Source organism: Protomyctophum parallelum, assembly GCF_964188405.1.
Source record: "Protomyctophum parallelum genome assembly, chromosome: 21".
Lineage (NCBI taxonomy): Eukaryota > Metazoa > Chordata > Actinopteri > Myctophiformes > Myctophidae > Protomyctophum > Protomyctophum parallelum.
In genome coordinates this window covers 17,500,777-17,515,379 of record NC_139713.1, presented here as the reverse complement: position 1 = coordinate 17,515,379, position 14,603 = coordinate 17,500,777, and positions in this window count along the sequence as shown.

The window sequence follows — 14,603 nt, the reverse complement described above, 5'->3', positions numbered from 1 at the left end:
CGCCCCACAATACGCCCTGCCTGCTGCTGCGCACCCGCCCACACACACACACACACCAGTCAACACTAGTCTACTATCATCAGACTAGTATTTCTACTATTTCCAATACTTGTTGGTACGACCGGAGGTGGCAGTTAACTATGGAAGTTAACTGACGTTTTTCGTCACCGACCTAACCCACAATTCCCAACAAACATGGTGGACCCTATTGTAAACAAGAAGTGTAATGCTTATGGTGGTGTGCAGGTGTGGTGTCGTCCACAGTTAACAGTCTTGTATTGAGTTGTGCTTGAAATGTACTGCAATTCTCCAAAACTTAATACATTCTTCAATCAATCCTGTTACTCTCCCCGTCACTCACCCAAGTAGTAAGCCACCAGGGCATTGTGACATCACGTGACATCAGCCCGTCTTGAGTGTGGTGTCTTGAGTCCTGTGTCCTATATGTGCTGTATCCTGTAGACTGTGTAGACCTATCCTGTGTCTTGCTTGGGTCCTTAATTCATGCTGTTCAATCTGCTGTCAGAGTGAGTGACGTATGGGTCATTATCCCCATATAAGGAGATCCAGAATTATACTTCGTAACAGCCACCCCCAAGCATATCAAGAAGGCTTGAACAGTTTACGTCGGCCCTTCGAGCCACCCCATTGGAAGCGTACCTGGACCTTCAGGCCTCCCCATTGCAAGCGTACCTGGCCGTTGGGGCCACCCCATCGAAAGCGTACCTGGACTAAATTAATACCGTAGTCCAAAAAAATCTGAACTAACCACTAAATTAATTTATGTGCCGGAGAAAGTAAATAAATTTGATCCAAACATTCCTGATTTATGTTATAAATGTGGGGAACATAAAGGTACACTGTTCCACAGCTTATGGGAATGTGAGGAGATTAAAACATTCTGGAGGTCTGTGGTCCATTATGTCTCTCAGATTACATCAGGTCCAGTTCCTCTTTGTCCTAAATTATGTATACTCAGTATTTATCCATTAAATTGTACACTAAATAGTAATGAAAAAGTAATGACCGACCTTTGCCTGTTACAGGCCAGACGCTCAATTGCGCTATATTGGAAGAATGTCAATGCCCCTACGATCGGCTTTTGGCTGAGGAATTTAACAACAAGTTTAACAACCTCCCCCTGGCCAGCCGGGGCGCCTGATGGAGGGGAAAGGAACTGGTCGGAATAACGTGTCCCTTCTACGTCCGGTCGGGGAAATTCCCCTCTGTCAGGTGAAAAGAAGCAGCTTGGACTCCTCATGCATAGAAGGAGGCATGAGGTCAGTCTGCTGCCCCCCAGGTTGGCAGAGGAAGTGTAGCGCCCAGGATTACATTAGATAATTGGCACTGGGTGAAAAAGAAAACTGGGTTACAAAATCGTGGGATGAAAATTTAAAAAGTAACAACAAGTTTGGCACATGAGAAACTAACATATGTAATTAGGAAGAAACCTGCGGTATTCTATAAGATATGGGAGAAGTTCTTGGACTTCATTAAGCGAGGTGATATTGAAGAGGCTTTGGATGTATAGTGGTTAACTGAGTAGTCCGCTGTGGGGTGGGGGTAGGGAACTGTGACGGACATTGTGGGCATTTGTTTGTTTAACTGTATGTAATGTGTTTTATTTTTCTTTATGTCATTATTTATTTATTTTTGTTCTGTATTTATTATTGTCAAAACATTTTGTGATAAGATTTTGTTTGTATGTGTGCTGCCATGGGGATGTGGGGGGGAAAAATATATGTCAATTGTTTAGAAAAATACTTCTTTGTACTGTAAAGAAAATGAATAAACATATGTTCATGTGGAAAATAAAAGACAAAAAATAAATTTTTAAGAAAACCACACAAGAATCCTGGTGTCTCTCATTGCCGACCAACTTTGGTCCCTGACAGGGTCCTTGAGGGAGTTCCAGGGGGTCCCCAGCTAAATGATAGTTTAACGGGTCCATTTGGTTTCACTCTCAGAGTTAAATTAACATTCATTCAACAATATAAATTGGGGTCCCAACCGTCCCAGAGATAGAAATGCCAATTTTGGGGTCCTTCCTTGACATGAAAAAGTTTGTGAACCACTGGCCTGAAGGGCGAGGTTGCACGCATCGTGCATGCATCCGCCTCGTTGACTGCAGACTGCTGGGGGAGCGCTGGCGCTTTGGAATGGGGGGGGGGTCAGATCAATATGGAATTAATTCTGTACTGGCCATATAAGGAGCATGTCTTGAGTGTACATGGTTTGATGAGGTCAGATCAACATATGGAATGTCAGAACAGGTCAGCTGCCTATATGGAGAAGGGCGGTAGTAGCGGGACATTCTCTTGAGTGTACAGGGTTTGATGAGGGCCCAGGTAGGGCCGGCCTTCATTTTTGGGACTGTTGAGAACTCTAGTTTTCTCCGGCTGTCGGGTGCAGCTGCACTAATAACTTTGGGGCAGGCCCGTCTAGAGTTTTAATGGGCAGGTATCAGTAAAAAGGGAGACATCGAAGAGGAAGGATGGATGGGGAAGGATCAACATATGGAATGTCAGAACAGGGTCTGCCAAAAATATCCATATATGGAGATCTAAGGTTTGAAGTTTGGGTCAGATGTAGAGTTGCTGGCCAATATTGATGACATCAGGGATATCCTGGGCTTAATTCACCTTTAGCAAAACCCTGCCCTCTACCAGACACTCCCACTTGGACACTTTCCAGCCGGGCTCATTCATTCCAATGTAAATATCATGGATTTTACACATTAAATACTGGTTCATTTTTAAACAAAATCTCTTCCAAATCCGTCAACAAAACACTCATTGGGCTAAAAACGGCCATGCCCAATTGTGCTGACATCATCATATTTGTGATGACGGCAATGGCCGTTTTTAGCCCAATGAGTGATTTTTTGCTAAACTAATGCTTGGAATGGATTCAGCATCATGAAAACCCCCTAGTTTGACACCTCACATGCTACATATTTATTAGACTCAAGTACTAGGGCCGAGTACTTTGTTCACCTCTCTCTAGGTCTAGGTCGTCCAGACCAGCCCTCCATCGTTGCTTCCATCTGGGTTCTCCACCTGGCCAGTTCGTTAGTACTTTGCGCTCCTGCGTCGTTCTTGTGTACATCCACTTATGTTAGTGTGGGACGTCCTTGTGATCGATGCCCGTGTGTTGGTTCCCACAGCACCAATTTGCTGGCTGGCAGTTCTTGATGTCTTTGGCAGTGTCCTGCTAGTCACATTCTCCTGGCTTCTTTTTTTCTGGTTCACCATTGGTACAGTATTATCTCATACAGAATCCTATTGGTAACATGTACACTCTTGCTGACGTTAAGTAGGCCTACTGCACACAACATTCTGGTGTACCACGTACCTGTCTAGAGACGTTTGAGAGCCACCACTCTGCAAGATTAACAACTTATACAGTGGTTCTCAAATGTTTTAATTTCAAGGGACCGCATAACTCTGAGATTTGTACAATCTCAGAGTTACAGACCTGTTACAGACCTGTTAAGGAACCATTTTGGAACCCTGTCAAACAAGCAAGCCTGCTGTAATTTAATCATTTTAGTGGGAGGGCCACTTGACCTTTTTGAAAACTTTTGAGGGTACAAATGCCAGGGCAGAAAAGCCGAAACAATAACCCAACCAATCATTTTAAAACTACGGAAATAATAATAACTAGAAAAAGTGCCCTTCTGGGCACAGGTCTCCACCAGGATAGGAATGTAGGACATTGCAGCTTGCCTTCATCTGGTGGTTGGATAAAAGGGCAACAAAAGTAAACTAGGGAGTTGGCATACAAAGTTATCCACAGATCCGTGCAGTTAGAGGTAAAACACTTTTCGGCCAGTTATAGCGCCACCTTGAGGCTGAGTTGAAATTGTTCATGTGGCATTTCTTCCTCGGCCTAGTGGGAATGTGCGTGCACAATTTCACGGAAATCACGCGATGTGTTCATGATTTGCAGCATTTTGTTTGAAACTGAGCACTCCTGTGAACTTTGGAAGCCAATCTTAACCAATCAGGATGGAGTCTGAGAAATCTGAAAGACGCATTTCGTTGAATGGCTCTAGAGAGACTGTGTACCAATTTGCGCGATGTTTGGACAAAATCTGTAGGTGTACTGTGCAAAAACTTGTTTTGCACAAAGCGGCCTCCTGGTGGCGCTATAACAGGCCGTTCTGGAAAGTTTGGGGCAGAGGTTCATCGTTGGCATCCAGGGAGTGTGTGTGCAAAATTTGGCATCGACCGGGTTAACGGTGGCCGAGATTAGCTGCTCACGGACACACACACGGACAGACACACGGACGGACACACGGACGGACGGACGGACGGAGTGCAAAACATACTCTCCCCCCATGCCTTCGGCCTGGTGGAGACAATAATAATAATAATAATAATAGGCCCAGGCCGTGGCGTAACGGTCTGGGCACCGGACTGGTGGTCCAGTCGCAGTGTGCCGCGGGTTCGACTCCAGAGCCCGACACGGCCTTTACTGCATGTCATCCCCCCATCTCTCTCCCGTTTCCTGTCAGCCTACTGTCTGTCCCTTAAAAAATCAATAAAAGGCGTAAGCCGCAAAAAAAATATCTTAAAAAAATAAAAATAAAAATAATAATAATAGTAATAATAGTAATAATAATAATTATTATTATTCACATAGAATACATAATAATGTATTGATATTTGGTGTGTAAGGACCTTTAGTTGTATTTTTTGTTTGTCTCTGTCCTGTGTTTCATAACTGCCTTAGGCCTCCTGCGATGACAACATTCATGAAAGAATCTTCTGTTATGTGTGTGGTATTCCTGTCTGTGTATGGCATCATCCATTGAAGTGATTCTCAACCTTTTTAAGGACAGAGCCCCATTTGACATGACTTTTATCTCTGGACCCAAATCTAAGAACATTGTTCGTGTTAGAGATGGTCATTAATTTTGATCCTGAATTATTTTGCTGTCTATGTACTGTATGGCATTCCCACCATGCCCTGAGGGTTTGAAAAGGCAGACATGCAGGCAGACATTCAAATAGATGGCAGGCAGTTACGTTTGGACAGGCTGCAGTATGTCCAAAACTCAGTTGCCAGATTTCTCACCTGCACCAAGCCTTGGCAGCACATCGCCCCCACCCTTAAACAACTGCACTGGCTTCCTGTCAAGTTCCGTATCAATTATAAACTCCTTCTCACCTACAAATGTCAATACGCCCTGGCTCCACAGTACCTCTCAGGCCTCCTCCATAAACCTCCTGTGACACGGAACCTGCGGTCCACAAACTTGGACCTCTTCTCTGTCCCCAAGGCAGTCAAGCAAACCTTCGGGGACAGAGTGTTCAGTGTGGCAGCCCCCACCCTGTGGAATTCTCTCCCAATAGAGATTCGCCATGCTCCAACACTGGACTCTTTTAAGGCTGCCTTGAAAAGACACTTATTCTCTCAGGATTATGGCATTGTTGATTGTTGTTGGTACATTTTGTAAAGTGTCCTTGGGTTCATGAAAGGCGCTATATAAATTCAAGCTATTATTATTAGTTAGATCGCACACTCCTCAAATTTGTGATTTATTATTTTCTTACAGAGAAGATTGTGTGCACATCTCAATGCCTATATTTGCATTATGTTGATTTGCTTTTATTTCTGCACCAGTGATATACATCTATGTGCATAGCAGTTCCCTTTTACAGTGGTCCTCCCATATGACATCAAATGCCATTCGAATCGTAGCATCCTTGCTCTGTAAATGCCATCCAGGGCTTTTTCCTGCTTTACTGTCTGAGACCGTCCATGTCTTGGCCCTATACAGCAGTATTGTATTCTAATACTGTAGCCACGAACAGCCGCTTCTTGAGGTCATATCTCATCTCAGATTTCCACGCTCTCTTCATCCCGTACAGGCGTACAACTTAAGGTATTCCAGGCAAATGCCCTCCAGACCTTCAGATCCTATTCAAATGAGGCAGTCCAGGCACAGAGAGTGGTAGTTCCCTTCCCTTCCTTTCTCTGTTATGTCCAAGACTAGGGCAATGTGCTGGGGTTGACTTATTGACTTTTCCTCTGACCAGCATGAAACCCAGGGTCTCTTCACTACCACTGATTGCGAGTCTCAGGGCATGGTCCATCCATGACCACAATAAACAGAAAGGGGGCCAGGGTCACCCTGAACTCTTTAGTCTGGCCATCGAACTCAGAACCTTGGCTTGAGTCAAATACTGCTCTACAAAGCCAAAGTACAGTAACTACATTTTTGGGCATATTCACTTAAAGGTCAACTAGCCTTCATGGTTTACTTTGGGGTTAAACTAATTACATAATCATGAACAGTATTAGTATGAACAGAATTAGTGCAATATCATTTATATACTGATAACCATCATAACCCCATTGAATTGAAACACTTTTTCAGTTTGATTCTTTGCGTAGTTACTACTTTGGCTTTGTAGGACCGTATACCTCGCCGCTATCATTTGCACTAATGTTCTCAGGAACACCATCCTCTGGTTAGCTGTCTTGCCAACTAGTGAGCTCATGCTGATGCCCTGATAGTTGTCCATCTTGGTGAGATCACCTGACTTTGATACCGGATCAATGATCATGCACCACACAGTGTAGGTAGCTTGCCAGACGTCTATGCTTGGTTCATAAAGCCCAGCACTTCCTCATTGGGCACAAAGTATGAGGACGTCGGATCGGGTGTCAGCCTCCCAACTAAAACAACAATTATTGCCACACTTGAATGTGTGGCAAGGCTCCTCCGGTACTCATCCATGCTGAATACCACACTATGTCTAATCTATGTCACACACACGCACACGCACACGCACACGCACACGCACACACACACACACACACACACACAATATGATGTTGTACGTTTTTTTTAGGGCACAAAAGCCAAATGCCATTGGTCAATTATATGTCCACAAAGATATTGAATTTAATTTAATTCATACATTTTCTATCAACTATCAATGAAATAATTAACCCTAAAACTAACCATAACTGAAAAGCTGCTTATTAAACAAAATCATGTATTGAATTTGGTACAAATTAGAAATTACCAATATTTGTAATAAAGGAAAAAGTCCATACAGTGCTCAGCTATTCAGATCACGGCATGGGTTCAGTGGTGTAAAGTACATTTACTCAAGTTTTTTACTTTTAATTCTACTCCACTACATCTCAGAGTAGGCAAATATACTTTTACTCTACTACAATTATTTGAAAACATGTTACTAGTTATTTTGTAGTACAACATATGAATTCAGAATATCAACATAAGACACTGCAGTGTCAAAATCTGTATTGACAGGAAAGAGGCAGAAGAGAAAAATGTAGTCAGATGGGACAGAAGGCAAAACTGAGGGGCAGAAGGCAAAACTGCAGGGCCTCCATAACAATTTATGAAAAGCTACTACATTGAAGTCTGTTCACAGAAGTTGTTGTAGGCAATGTGGGGATTATCTGACGAGGTACCATTTGAGTGTGCAAAACCATACATATACTAAATAATACTAAATTGTTTATAGGGTCAATATAAGTAAAATAATATAGCCTTTCTACAGGAGTATCTTTTTATATTTTTCCAAAAATAATACAAACAGCCAATAGCATATTACAAAGTTATCCCCCTCACTGGTGACAATTCCGGGAGGAAAAACGAGCAAGCACCGGGGCGAGTCTTCTGGTATTCCATTCCTGCCCCAGCGTGCCCCGCTACCTAAACTAGGTGCAGCCAGGATATATGACATGAATCAAAATTGTGACAATTATTTGTCTGGTACGCAAAATAGTTCAATTTCATTCTAAAAGGATACAATAGTTAGGCTACTTACAGTTCATAAAACATATCCTCTCATCTTGTAAGGCCGGTAGGAAAGGCAGCGTCTAGTGAGCTAATCTAGTGTGCTAATTTAAGACTTCCGGTGGACGATCTCTTCAAAATAAGAGTACCCTCTAGAGTATTGAAAAAAAGTTTAATTTGCACATTAAAACTACAAATTAAGCATTTAAATGATGCTATATGATGCTATAAGACACACATTATGTTTCTGTGTAAGAATAAGTAATTAAATCCTTATAATAATAATAATAAAGTTATCTAAATGGATAAATGCTATTCACTGGAGTGCATGGACTTTATAAAGTGGACACTGGACAAAAGACGGCTCCGCAAGGCAACTATCTGGACATACCCACGCGTTCGGGGAGATGTCCTATACCACACCCCACTCTCCGCTAAGCGGGAGAGGTGTAAAATTCACAGCAGCAGACCTTCTACTGGGGTCAAGGGCCAAGGCTGACAAAAAGTACCGTTTCCGGACCCAGAATGGACACTGGACAAAAGACGGCTCCGCGAGGCAACTATCTGGACATACCCACGCGTTCGGGGAGATGTCCTGTACCACACCCCACTCTCCGCTAAGCGGGAGAGGTGTAAAATTCACAGCAGCAGACCTTCTACTGTGGTCAACGCTGAAAAAAGTACCGTTTCCGGACCCAGAATGGACACTGGACAAAGAGGCCTCCGCGAGGCAACTATCTGGACATACCCACACGTTCGGGGAGATGTCCTCTACCACACCACACTCTCCGCTAAGCGGGAGAGGTGTAAAATTCACAGCAGCAGACCTTCTACTGGGGTCAATGCTGACAAAAAGTACCGTTTCCGGACCCAGAATGGACACTGGACAAAGAGGCCTCCGCGAGGCAACTATCTGGACATACCCACACGTTCGGGGAGATGTCCTCTACCACACCACACTCTCCGCTAAGCGGGAGAGGTGTAAAATTCACAGCAGCAGACCTTCTACTGGGGTCAAGGCTGACAAAAAGTACCGTTTCCGGACCCAGAATGGACACTGGACAAAAGACGGCTCCGCGAGGCAACTATCTGGACATACCCACGCGTTCGGGGAGATGTCCTGTACCACACCCCACTCTCCGCTAAGCGGGAGAGGTGTAAAATTCACAGCAGCAGACCTTCTACTGGGGTCAATGCTGACAAAAAGTACCGTTTCCGGACCCAGAATGGACACTGGACAAAGAGGCCTCCGCGAGGCAACTATCTGGACATACCCACACGTTCGGGGAGATGTCCTCTACCACACCACACTCTCCGCTAAGCGGGAGAGGTGTAAAATTCACAGCAGCAGACCTTCTACTGGGGTCAAGGCTGACAAAAAGTACCGTTTCCGGACCCAGAATGGACACTGGACAAAAGACGGCTCCGCGAGGCAACTATCTGGACATACCCACGCGTTCGGGGAGATGTCCTGTACCACACCCCACTCTCCGCTAAGCGGGAGAGGTGTAAAATTCACAGCAGCAGACCTTCTACTGGGGTCAATGCTGACAAAAAGTACCGTTTCCGGACCCAGAATGGACACTGGACAAAGAGGCCTCCGCGAGGCAACTATCTGGACATACCCACACGTTCGGGGAGATGTCCTCTACCACACCACACTCTCCGCTAAGCGGGAGAGGTGTAAAATTCACAGCAGCAGACCTTCTACTGGGGTCAAGGCTGACAAAAAGTACCGTTTCCGGACCCAGAATGGACACTGGACAAAAGACGGCTCCGCGAGGCAACTATCTGGACATACCCACGCGTTCGGGGAGATGTCCTGTACCACACCCCACTCTCCGCTAAGCGGGAGAGGTGTAAAATTCACAGCAGCAGACCTTCTACTGTGGTCAACGCTGAAAAAAGTACCGTTTCCGGACCCAGAATGGACACTGGACAAAGAGGCCTCCGCGAGGCAACTATCTGGACATACCCACACGTTCGGGGAGATGTCCTCTACCACACCACACTCTCCGCTAAGCGGGAGAGGTGTAAAATTCACAGCAGCAGACCTTCTACTGGGGTCAATGCTGACAAAAAGTACCGTTTCCGGACCCAGAATGGACACTGGACAAAGAGGCCTCCGCGAGGCAACTATCTGGACATACCCACACGTTCGGGGAGATGTCCTCTACCACACCACACTCTCCGCTAAGCGGGAGAGGTGTAAAATTCACAGCAGCAGACCTTCTACTGGGGTCAAGGCTGACAAAAAGTACCGTTTCCGGACCCAGAATGGACACTGGACAAAAGACGGCTCCGCGAGGCAACTATCTGGACATACCCACGCGTTCGGGGAGATGTCCTGTACCACACCCCACTCTCCGCTAAGCGGGAGAGGTGTAAAATTCACAGCAGCAGACCTTCTACTGTGGTCAACGCTGAAAAAAGTACCGTTTCCGGACCCAGAATGGACACTGGACAAAGAGGCCTCCGCGAGGCAACTATCTGGACATACCCACGCGTTCGGGGAGATGTCCTCTACCACACCACACTCTCCGCTAAGCGGGAGAGGTGTAAAATTCACAGCAGCAGACCTTCTACTGGGGTCAATGCTGACAAAAAGTACCGTTTCCGGACCCAGAATGGACACTGGACAAAGAGGCCTCCGCGAGGCAACTATCTGGACATACCCACGTGTTCGGGGAGATGTCCTCTACCACACCCCACTCTCCGCTAAGCGAGAGAGGTGTAAAATTCACAGCAGCAGACCTTCTACTGGGGTCAACGCTCAAAAAAGTGCTGTGCCTTGGGGCATTGACATGAAATCACTTTCTCTACGCAAGCTAAGTCAGGTCAAGGAGTTACCTCTAGCTTTGGAATGGGTGTCACTTGTGTGCGTCGATTGCATCTGTCTGTGCATTTATGCATTTGTTTGTCCTGACGAAACTTGATTATTTCTCGACTGTTTATTTTCTCGTATGACACGACATAGAAACTACCTGTGACTACTGTCTTTGTGTGCTGTCGAGCGGATGTTCTTTGCATCAGCTCAAAGGTATAGCCTGCTGTGTCATTCGATTCATTTGTCCAGATATGCCATTTATGATCTTTAAGGATGTACAATGACGCATATGGTGGCCTGTCGAAAAATACACACATACTGGTCAAAGCATACTCATTTTGGTGGTACAGACAGGATAAATTGAACGTTTTTGGAATTTTTGTGCCAGCTCTTAACAGGAGAAGTAAGGTCTGTGGGCTGTTAATTACTTCATATGTTGATAAGCTCTTTTCCTGCTGACATGTTTCACATTGTTCAGATTGAGCAGGTAATATTTGTGCAATAGTGTCTAAGATGCCTTTTTGTGACACGTCAAGTGGCTGCACTATGAATTGTGACATGTTCTTTGTAGATGGTAAGGCCTTGTCACCACATTGAGTACAACTATACAGACTAAGACTTTTCAGGCAAAGCAGGTCATCTCCAAGGAAAGGAGACCGAAGTGTGTATTCTACAAATCTATTTCATATGGTGCATACTTCTGTCCTAGAACATTTCTGAGACACTAATGACACTGATGTGTTGGCTAGATTGAATTTCTCAAGTTTCCGTCTAAATGTTGAGTCCTGCGCTGCTGCTTCTTCAAGCCGTGTGTGACATTTTTTGATAGCAGATGTCTGTTGTAGAAATGTTAGAATTGGTAATGGTATAGCTTCACACATATTGTCATTTAGACTTTCATTGCATAAAACCACATCATCATCATCTTCTTCCAAATTGTCCTCCGTTATTGTTCTGTTAATTGCTTTCAACTGTCCAGGCACAGAATGTACAGATGTCTGTATGTTTTGCTTGAACAACTGTGTGGACACCACACATACTCAACCAAACTACTAGTTTGTGTATAAAATCTAATGGGTCATTGTGCATTCCTAAGGCCAAGTAAGATGCTATTCACTAGTTGTTGAGTGACACCACAGATTGTTTTGCAATCAAATGTGTGACCTGGATTTTGAAAAAACGCTTGAATGAGAGCTGCTAAATTCCCCGGCATAGATGACAACTGAACCATCGAAGTAGGTGTCAATGGTTTCAATTTATCTTGTACTACTTGTAGATGCAGTATACCCACGCGTTCGGGGAGATGTCCTGTACCACACCCCACTCTCCGCTAAGTGGGAGAGGTGTAAAATTCACGGCAGCAGACCTTCTACTGAGGTCAACGCTCAAAAAAGTGCTGTGCCTTGGGGCATTGACAATTATTTAATTAACGAATTAAATAACCTTATTTTATTCTGAAGGCAACCGGATGTCTTAAATTAGCTAGCTCTCAGACAGGAAGTTCTAAATTAGCTCATAAGACGGAGCCAAATATCTGTCTGAGAGTGGAGCCTGCCTGGCAAATGACATGGGGGGTCCTTTTTGTGGGCTTGGCCGAAAGTGGGCGTTACCAAAAGGTGGGCGTGGCCATGGCCGCCAGAAGTCTGTCAGATTTTGACAGCTTCAAATTAGTGTTAAACATAATATAACCCAATTGACTCCAGTCCTCTCTGTTTAATATATCTATAATGAAACTATATAAACTATGCATATACCATGAAGTGCTATGACTACTAGCTCTGGTCCATAGCTCTAATGCGTTTCATTTAGAGCTATGTTACTCTAAACTTCCCCGCTCGCATGAATGCAGACCAGCCTCTACTCTTTGGCGTAAATAAAAAGAACGTTTTTGCTACACATAAAAACAAAGGCGAGTTGTGTCATTAGAAAGCCTACTTTGGTAATTGGTTCTAGTTCTAGTGAACAGAAATAATAAATAAATAGACTTGGTAACCTAACTGTAGGGAGTGCAAACACATTAAAGAACCTGGGGGTTATCATCTATGAAAAGGCAACACAATGAGCAGAAAATAAAAATGAACCATGTAAATACAACGAACCCCATTCCGGTAAACCAGAAGTACCACAACCAGTGCCTTGGTTTTTGTTTTGTTTTACGAGGTCCATTCGTTGAAATGTAAATTTTGCATTGCAACGGTAAAGTAATTTCACAATTGACATTGTAGGCAATAATTAATAACGGTATGGCACCAGGCCAAAGCCATGGGGATAGAGTATGTTTTGCACTCTGAGTGAGTGTGTGTGTGTGTGTGTGTGTCCGTCAGTTTGTTAACAGCTAATCTCCAGCACCATTAACCCGGTCGATGCCAAATGTTGCACACACACTCCCTGGATGCCAACGATGAACCTCTGTCCCAAATTTTCCAGAACGGCCTGTATAGCACCACACATTTTTGTATGCCCTCCGAGACTATGGACTATAGCCTTTCGCTTTTCCGCGATTTAACCTTTTTTCAAATCGTGAACAATGATGAAGAATCGCGCACTATAGCATGCCACTTAATGACCTTGGGGTCATCAAGGTCATTGATATTGATCAATAACCTTGAGCAGTATAAATGACCTTCAATAAGACTAGTAAATGACCTTGACCAGTATAAATGACCTTGACAAGTACAAATGACCTTGACCAGTATAAATGACCGTGACCAGTATATGACTGACCAGTATAAATTACCTTCATGAGACTAGTAAATGACCTTGACCAGTATAAATGACCTTTAGAAGACTAGTAAATGATCTTCACCAGTATAAATGACCTTTAGAAGACTAGTAAATGATCTTCACCAGTATAAATGACCTTGACCAGTATGCGGTCCGTGACCATGGACTTTAGCCTTTTGCTTTTCCTTGATTTTCACCTTTAAAAAATCCTCAACAATGATGAAGAATCGCACACTATAGCGCGCCGCTCAATGACCTGAGACCATGGACCAATGAATGAAATACAACACATTGAGCAGGGCACTGCAGGGAGTTGAACCCCGTTCCGGTAAACCAGAAGTCTGACACCAGTGCCTTAGTTTTTGTGTTGTTGTTCATTTAAAGGTCCAGGTGTGCATACGCATGTGCCCCTGTGTGTGTAGGTGCATGTGTGCATGTGTGTGCACGCTTCAATGACCACTGTTGGACCCAATGGCGATCAAGGACCTCAGGGAGCCACCCATAATTCACAACGGTCACAGCGAACTCTGTTGCATCACAACTGGTGGCCAACAGTCGTAACCAACACCGCCACGACCCACAGGAGAATACCATCGCACAGTGGTATCAGACCAACCACAATCAGCCAGCCCTCAAACCAAACCCTTCGACCTAGAAGAACTCAAAACTGCAATGGGAAAGTTGAAACCCGGAAAAGCAGCAGGGATTGATGACATACTGGCAGAAATTATACAGCACCTGGAACCTAACGCAAAGACCTGGCTCGTGGGGATGCTGAACACATGCATGGCACAGAAAACCATCCCTTCTGTCTGGAGAAAAGCCAAAGTGGTTGCAATCCCCAAACCTGGCAAAGACCCATCATCCTCAAAGAGCTACCGACCCATTTCCCTCCTCTGCATCACCTACAAGAGAGGCTGCTACTCCAACGCCTCATACCACTCATAGACACCAAGCTGACTAAAGACCAAGCTGGTTTCCGTCCCGTCCTGTGCTGGACAGAGCTCAACCTCACCCAACACATTGAGGATGGGTTTGAGGGAAAACAAATAACTGGAGCAGCAACTGGAGGGCGAAGCAAGCACGCAGTCAGCTTGTGCCTGCCTGCGTGCCTGCCTGCCTTCCTCATGTGGAAGCTGCATAGTTGAGTTTGTGTGTGTGTTTCTTTTTCTGTCTTTCTTTCTTAGGACGAAGATCAAGGTAGACGCCCCTAGAGATCCATCCCAAAGCTTCCCTCAGGGAGTCCAGCAAGCCAGCTAGCCAGCA